This window comes from Hippocampus bargibanti, linkage group LG02 (genome assembly GCF_051943395.1).
Source record: "Hippocampus bargibanti isolate YZ-2025 linkage group LG02, ASM5194339v1, whole genome shotgun sequence".
Lineage (NCBI taxonomy): Eukaryota > Metazoa > Chordata > Actinopteri > Syngnathiformes > Syngnathidae > Hippocampus > Hippocampus bargibanti.
Genome location: NC_142735.1, coordinates 27514857 through 27524238, shown reverse-complemented (window position 1 = coordinate 27524238; position 9382 = coordinate 27514857).

Sequence of the window (9382 nt, the reverse complement as noted above, 5' to 3'; positions counted from 1 at the left end):
CTTCTTATCCAAGAAACTTCGTCAGCAAACTAAAGTCTTACTATTACATTATTATAACATTAAATTTACTCGTGAGGACATTAAAGAGAACAAACCAGCCTTTTTGGATTGTAAAGTAATTACAAAAGAGGACAGAGCGCTTAAAACAGAAGTCTTTAGGAAGGCTACTGACCAATACTTACTTTTTGATTCGAACCATCTTCTACAACACAAACTAGGAGTTATCAGAACCCTCCAGCATAGGGCTAAACTAATACCAACAAGCGATGAAGGTAGAGAAAAGGAGTCAAAACATATCAGGAGAGCACTCACAAACTGTGGGTAACATCAGTGGTCATTTAACAAATGTCAGAAAGAAAGAATATGAAATGAAAAAAAAATTCTGAAGATACAAAAAGGAGAGGAGAAGCAGTACCTTACATTGCAGGAGTTTCTGAAAAACTACAGAGTCCTTTGGCAACACAAAATTCCTACTTATTTAAAACCGATAAACACCTTAAGGCAAAAATTATCCAAAAGATAGGCTGCCAAATGAAAAACAAAGTAATGTAGTTTATTCAATACATTGTAAGAATGAAAATTGTAAAGAGCAGTACATTGAGGAGACTAAACAAATTCTCAAAAAAGACTTTATCAACATCGCAGCGATAATACTAGTGGGCCTCAATCGGCAGTACATATGCACCTAAAAGCTAGCAACCACTCATTTGACGACAATGAGGTTAAAATCTTAGCGAAAGAACATAGATGGTTTGAAAGGGTAGTAAAAGAAGCGATTTTCATAAAACAACAAAAACTTTCTTTGTTTTAGGAACATTTTTACAAAACCTCAAAGGTCTCAAAGGGAAAGAACATGTAATGTGTGATTATTTGATTTCAAACTTTTAATGCCAATGCAGTAAAATATCCTAGTTGTTTGGCCTACAAATTGGTTCACCCCCTTTTGGAAACAGCTTAATGGAAGGGACTGCTCATTTGCCACATGAATGCACATTTCTGAAATCACCAAAGTACTCAAATGATTTTGAATGTTATTAAATTCATCTTTGCAAAGACATGCGGTTGATAGATTGAAAATTGTTTATCATGGGCAAAACTTCACATCAATTGTGTGTTGAAAAGAACTTGATCAAGTCCAACCTAGCGATTCCCTTTCAACTCACAATTTGATTCATTAAATTGTACAAAGTGTAAGCGACTTAGAGAAATTAGCCAATTGTTCGTCCCCAAACTTTGGTTTATAATTCATATGCTGCAAGTCTTGGAAAGACGGCCGCTAACTCAATCTGCGTTGTTTCTGTGCAACCCTTGGAAATGAAGAGACGGCAGATTCCAGCCACTTGATTTGATGAACTATCTTCTCCTGAAGGGACAAATGCTGGGCAAGCCTTTAAAACCATTTTCCATTCATCCAGCCATCCATCCCCATGGAATGACGTCCACTGTGTGGCTCCCAATTGCGATGCATTCTTGGCGCAACCATTAATTCCTGGATCATTGTGCTCAAGATTGATGGCTTCATCAGCTTCTGCCATTGATCCTCAACTATGCTAAAAAGGGTACAGCACTAAGTTCCCATGCGGCCCATAAGTGCCTGCAAGCTCTCTTGAATGAATGTTTGTTTTTTAAATTGCTAAACATTGCAGTTGCTCAATCTCAGACAGCTCGTTGCTCCTTTGCTTATTGGCAAAAATGTCCGGCTTGCTAACTCCAAAATAAAGTGAACCATATACAGGCATGGACACAGGCGTGGATTCCTTTTGGCAACTATTCAATTTCAAAAACGAGTTTGATACTGTGGACTTCACATATTGCATCAAGTGACCCCAAAATAAACAGACAAAAAAAAACTACGGAGCAAGACAAGTGCGTTCAACTGACGCAGTCTCGCCCTGCATACAGTGAGCGGTCAGTCGTGTGCAATGGCTGCCATTATGGAACGATAAGCGCAACGATTTGGCCACTCTTTCGCGAACGAGAGGCAATCCAAGTGGAATAATGGAGCATCACATCTTTGCATAGAGCTGAAGGACACGAGAGTAGAATACTAATGTTCACATATCGAGGATGCTGCCATTAAAATGGTGTGTTCAATGGGAGAAGTAGCCATTTTCTTAAAAGTGAATATCTATCTTTTGTAGGCCAATCACATTCCAGCCTCCATATGTTGCCATGTCAATCCAATCTAAGAATTGGGGACTTCAGAATCATCAGTGCTGACCCGTATGAACTTTACATCAGGGCTGTCCAAAGGTTTCCTCCCTGATGGCCACATACAGAAAAAAATAGGTTTGCAAGGGCCTTTGTTTAACTCATTCACTGCCATTCCTGAATTTATGCGGGAATTGAAAAGCATGACGCGGAGGGCCAGTCCCGAATTTGTTCGGGTTTTATTTTATTATTTATTCTTGCAGGGGTGCGATAAAGTGCTGATCAGACCTCTGAGAATGTTTTCCTTTCCACGAGGGGGCATCATTTCCTGTATATACAGCCACTCCCATTTCAAGCTCAGACGACTACATACCCATATAGCTTAGGAAGTAACTTTTTTTTCTGATAAGAGAAGAGAGTCTAAGGTTTCTTACGCTGCCTTGAATGTTTATGTAGTCCTAAAAGTCAATATTCTGTGGATTTTGCGATTTGAGTGAAAATGACAAAAACCCTGGCACGAGAGTGAACACATTTTTGCACATCGTCTGGCAGTGAATGAGTTAATTTATCAAGGACAACAAAGCTCTCTATCAAGCGATTGCACGTTATTTATATATTTTGGCAATTGTTTTGGGATTTTACAGGATTTTTTGGGGCGAGGGGTTGTCATTTACATTTCCTGCACATGATTATGGTGACAAGATGTAAAATCCTTTTATGAGTAGCAAATGTCATTTTTAGTACATGCCCCCGGCCGCATACAATGAACGGCGGGCCACAAATTCCTCCCGGGGCCATAGTTTGGAAAGTGGCTCAACTATAGATGCAATACGGATAGTTCAAAAGGTTTCTTCAGCTGTCATCTGTACTTCTTTGAAGGTGTCGGACGTTTCGCTTCTTATCCAAGAAACTTCGTCAGCAAATTAAAGTCTTACTGGTAGTTTAGGCCCTATATATCCCTACTGTCCAGACGTGGCGGTGCCGGACTCTGCTATGATTGGTCCCTGCTCTCAGGTTGGGGGGAGCAGAGGACTACTCCCTGCGGCTCCACGGATTACTTCTATTGTCCTGACTGACGACTGGCCTGATTTCCCCATTTACACTGGTATCACCTCATCAGCATACCTAAGCCTATGTTGCCTAAGCAGTCTGTTGTACGAACGATCCATATTAAACCTCACACCACCATGGCGGTTTAGTGAAGGATTTTGCTGTTTTATTAAAATAGCTTCTTTTAGTCCCCTTTCAAACCATCTACAGTAAAGTCTCGTTATATCGATATTCAAGGGAGTCCGAAAAAATATCGATATAACCGGGACTATCGATATATCCGACCCTGTTTGCATGTAATTTTCTCCGTGTGTGCATAGAAATAGTATCGATATAACCGGGACTATCGATATATCCGATATCGATATAACGAGACTTTACTGTATTTTCTTTCGCTAAGATTTTCACCTCATTGTCGTCAAATGAGTGGTTGCTAGCTTTTAGGTGCATATGTACTGCCAATTGAGGCCCACTAGTATTATCCCTGCGATGTTGATAAAGTCTGTTTTTGAGAATTTGTTTAGTCGCCCCAATGTACTGCTCTTTACAATTTTCATTCTTACAATGTATTGAATAAACTACATTACTTTGTTTTTAGTTTGGCAGCCTATCTTTTGGATGCACTAATTTTTGCCTTAAGGTGTTCATCCTCCTGTACGACTGAGATCTTACACAGAAATACGCATCGTTGCTTGAAATATGTTTCGATTTTAATTCATCATCCTGAGCCAGGCATGCTGCTCCCAAATCCATGTCAGCATTTTATGATCCTCTGATTGCTTGGCAAGAGCGAAACCTCTTTCTGCTGAGTTTTGTACCGTTCTGACACTGAAATAGTTCCATCAAGTATGTCCCCACTGAGGGTCCAGGTACTAAACTCAAGGCCCGGCACTCAATCACATCATCACTTGGACAAAACGGTACTTATCTTGCGCCGTTATGACTGAAAATGAAGCTCAAAGCTATTTTGGGCCGTTCCCTATGTATAAAAAGCCAACCCCTTTATCCTCGTCTTCCCTCCAAACATTCTCCAATGCATCGGCTCATTGAGAATTGCCCCTCCGGGGAAATTTGGACAGTGGTGCAGCTGTAGCAAACGTATTTATCTCCCCTAACAACAGCGTTAATTGAGAGCGAGAGTGCAGATGGAGCGTGGTTTGATCAGACGCAGAGTCAGACAAGTGCATACAGAAAGACCGATGAGCCTTTTTTTGGGGAGGGGGGTGAGAGGGGGTTGTGGCAGCTTCGTTTGAATGGGCCGGGTTGCACGGGTCATCAGTGTGGGTGGGGTTTTTATCTCTGCAGTTTCATTAACTGATCCGCCAGGCTTCCCCTTGTCCGGCCTCCAATTAATCAAGCCATGATGCATCAGTGATTTGGGGCGTCGGTGCAGCAGCACTGTCAATAAATCCAAGACGGATCGCTCCCCTGCTTCACGCGCCTGCTGAATCACTCACAGAACCTGCGTCACATCCACTCGTGACTACTGGGCACCACGCTTCTTTGTTAATTAGCTGTGAACTGCTCCGGAGGGGGAAACTGAATTATTAATTTTAGACCACAACTAGCATACAAATATAGCAAGAACAACAACGCTGCTTGGCGGTTGATCAACAGCACAGGTGTCAAACTCAAGGCCCGAGCAAATGAAAGCAAATGAAGTGTGTCTATTTTATGGTTCTTGGGAAATTGATTTGTTCTTTTCATTTTACCAGAAAATCCGAAACTGATTCCTGCAATTCAGCCAACTCAACTCTCTTCGTCAACAATTGTTTAAAAAGGAGACTTGAGGGTGTTTATTTCCATTTGAAATCAAATTTGACTGTCAAAACAATAAATAACTAAATAAATAAATAAATAAATAAATAGGTGAATGAATAAAGAAATCAAATAAGTGCACGAATGCATGTATAAATAAATACATTTTATCTGTGGTTTTATTGTGCTTCTTTTCTGATTGTAAAGTGTCCTTGAGAGCTTTGAAAGGCGATTATAAATAAAATGTGTTATTATTATTATTATTATTATAAATAAATTATACATATACATATTACATACATACATACATACATACATACATACATAAATACATACATACATACATACATACATACATACATACATACATGAATGGATGAGTAAATTAATAAATACAACAAAAGAGTGCATGAATAAATGTATAAATAAATTAATAATAAATTAATAAATAAATAAAATAATAAATATCTTCTTTTCCTTTGGGCTTTTCCCTTCAGGGTTCGCCACACCGAATCAGTGTCCTCCATCTAACCCAGTTTTGTGCATCCTCTCTCACACCAGCTGCCTTCTTGTCCTCTTTGACAACATCCATAAAACTCCTCTTCGGTCTTTCTCTCGGTCTCCTGCCTGGCAGTTCAAGGCTCAGCACCCTTCTCGCCATTTAGTCACTCTCTGTCCAAACCATCTCAGTCAGGCCTCTTTGACTTTCTCTCCAAAGCCTCGAATATGAGTTGTCCCTCTGATATACTCCGTCCTGTGGAAGGTGTGACAAAAATCGGCAAATTACTTTTCAATCTATTATGGTATTATGGGTCTATTTTTCCGAATAAAAACTACACATTTTTCATTGTATTGGGGAGACTCCACTCAACTCTCAACTCAACTGTATTTATAGAGCATTTTCAAACTGGACAAACTCAAGCTAGAACAGACTAAAAGCATTTCCATTCATTTCAATTGGCAAATATAATTTCAAATGTCATAATGAAAGATTAAAAGCGTTCAACCTTTGAGACTCACCGGTTAAATACAACATGATGAGGTGAAACAGTAACCGCGATGTGGCCTGCACTGAGAAATGAGTTTGACACCGCATCATTTCTGCCCTCCGCTCCGTTGTGTTGATTACAAGTCCAAACACACGTTGTCTTTATTTAACGTTTCACCGCCTGGCAACAAACATGGTCGAGTGCCACTTGGCATTTACATGGACTCTGCACTCCTATCAAAATGCTAACATGCGCTCTCAGTCGCACAGAGGAGCTTGTTAAATATAAAGGGGTCCACATGACAAAGAAAAAGTCACCTGGGTATACAACATCGCAACGTGATGAGGTTGACACCGAATTGCAGCTCGTTTTGGCCTTAAGAATGAAAAAAAATTGTCAACACGCTAAAAAAAGTTTAAAAAGTACAAGGATACTCCTTATCTTCACTATAAAGATAATATAGTTTCCATTATTGTACGTACTATGACAAGTGCTTGTCCATTAAACTGGATATAGATTATATTGAATGATTCCTCAAACAGCATTGGGTGGTCTGACTCTAATACACTGGTGTCAAAGTCAAGGCCCGCGGGACAAATCCGGCCCACCACATCATTTTATTCGGCCCGCGAAAGCAAATCAAACTTGTAAAATTCCATGATGCTTGCTAAAATCCTGATCAAAATTTCATATTTTTTTTATGTAAACCACAATAACAGTCATTATTCTTGACTTAAAACTAGTTATTCATTAATTTGTTGTGCGCCTTATATGTAATATGTTGACGGGATTAAACATTGTAATGGCTTCCCCAAATTCATAATGGCCATCGAGAGGAAACCATAACTACAATGTGGCCCACGACAAAAAATGACTTTGACACCTCTATTCTAATAAGTCAGCTGTTCTTCTAGTTCACTGAGAATTGTTTTACGAGTGAGGACAAAGTGCACGATAAATGTCCAAATAGCGAAAAGCACAGCCCAAAAAAATGGGGCGGGCTTTAATATACAGTACAGCCGCTGAAAAGCAGCCGTTGTCGCCCCATTGGCAGTTGTAATGGTCATTTAAGGACAATACAGGTGGCAGGTACCATGGCAACTGAGAAAAACACCGGCGTAGTGCCCTTCAACCCCCTCCCCCCTCTTCAGGTCAGCCTCATAACGGTGCCAGTACCTCAGAAACTGACTGACATTCCCGGTCCTCAATGAAACCACTCGGGAGTGCTTGTGCAGCAGATTGACCGATTGCGCCCGCCGTCCTTTTTTTTTAATACCAAATCCAATTGTTGCGGCACCTGCAAAAAGCCATTCGGCAGTTGTGCTGCTTGTAAATAAACATAAGGCGGATAATAGCTCACTGCGCTCCACTGCTGCACCCCCCCCCCATCACACACATCACAATATATAGTATTGTGTATATATACACAGCACACCTGTTGGCTCCGTTATGGACCTATGCTGCTCACTAATGCATTCACAGGAGCTAAGAAGTAATTCAGACGACTGGGAACAGTGTAATGTTGTAATCCAGCCATGACTGGCTGTGTTGCTTGGAAACTGCACACAAAGCATGATGGGATTTGTCCAGGATATCCTCACTGATGGAAGTGAGAGGCGTCTCATTACTTTCTGCAAAGAAATGCACTTTTTTTCTCCCCCGAAAAACGTCATTCATAACTGCATTTGTGTACACATCTATCTATCTATCTATCTATCTATCTATCTATCTATCTATCTATCTATCTATCTATCTATCTATCTATCTATCTGTGCGTGTGTGTGTTTGCGTGTGTATGTGTATGTGTGTGAGTGTGTGTGTGTACACAGATGCCATGAGCTGGAATACAAAAGGCCACCATTGTGAAAAGGCCGCGAGAGTGGCTGCCTTTCCAGCAGCTCATATATTTGTTTTTTCTACTTTCATTCCTTTCATCACTTTGCTGCTGTGAAATGTAAATTTCTCCACTGCAAGACTAATAAAGGCAAAACCAATCCAATCCAATCCATTGCAAATGTTCACCCTTCACGCGGTTATTACTGAACCACTGGCGTGTAAATCAAAGCCATGAACATGCAAGGCTGAGACGCGTCTCCGCTGACTCCCCAAATGATATGTTTGGTCTGAAAAGGGAAGATGTCTAATTTCACAATTACCTTGATCATACACCAGTCTGTCACTTAGTGGACTGTAAGCAAACGGGCCTTGATGACTGTTGTTGTATTGTGTGGCTGGAATCGGTGCCGTGCACAGTAGGCGAGTGCAGGAATGATGGGAAATAGCTCAAGCAGGTCATGGGATTGTTTCCTCCGTAACTCTGCCATCATTTGTTCATTTTCCCATCAAGGAAACATTTCCGAGGCACCTGACAAAGACGTCATATTGCTGCAAATGATGCGGATACAATGACATGAGTGTCCACTATGTCCTTTCGGTGCTTTGAAAAATGATACGACCAGCATTTTGATTTCAAAAGAAACAGCGGGTCATCGCATAATACATTTTGTGTAGGTTGAAATGTGCACCCTAGCATGGCAAAATATAATTTGAGATAAAAAAAAATGCCCTTGGCCTGTTCGCCGACAGCTAAGTAAAGATCCGGCATGCTAAAATTAGCTAAAAATACTCACTCTGATGTTACCCAACCTGTCAGCATGATCGCATATTTTACAGTTTGATCACGTACATTCTATTTTCATCATCGCATTGAACATTTTTTTATGTGTCTCTGCAATTACTGTTCACTGTGTCGAGGCAAATTGTTTCTCATGCCTTCAGTGGCTGGCAATATGACCGGCTTATTTTCTTTCCTCTGTAAAAACTTGAACGAGTGTATTGGTGCAGAGTAAATATTGACACTTGAAGGTGTGTTGTTTGATGTTGTCAACGTTAACAAGTTAACGCAGCGATACTCTTAGATCCATTCGGTACTCGTGAAACTCCTTCAGGAGCCCAAAAAATAATGTCTCTTCTGCTGTTTGCATGTTCATTATGAATTTTATGCATTACCGACAATTACATTGATTTCATACAACAACGTCACTGATAGTGTTGCGGTACACTTTGTCTGACTGTTTAGGCAGCTCGGCATCGGTTTTGCGAAACCGTCATTCGTTGTGTGTGCCCGGCAACTGGCTATCGATCAATTAATGGAGTCGACCTTCCCATGGCCCTGTTTAGGATAAGCGGCATTGAAAATGGAAGGATAATACAATGATAACATTGACTTTTTGGTAATACTGAATCGTACACACATATCGTTGCATATGACAGAGTTTGTCAGCGTGAATATGTATCACACAGGCTCGCATTTTCTCCAAATCAGAAAATACATTCAAACACAAGGAGAGCTAGAGTGGAGGCGGGGGGTTGCAATAGGAGCCAGCAGCCGGGAACCATTCAATTTCAAAGCCATGAATATTTCACAGCGATTA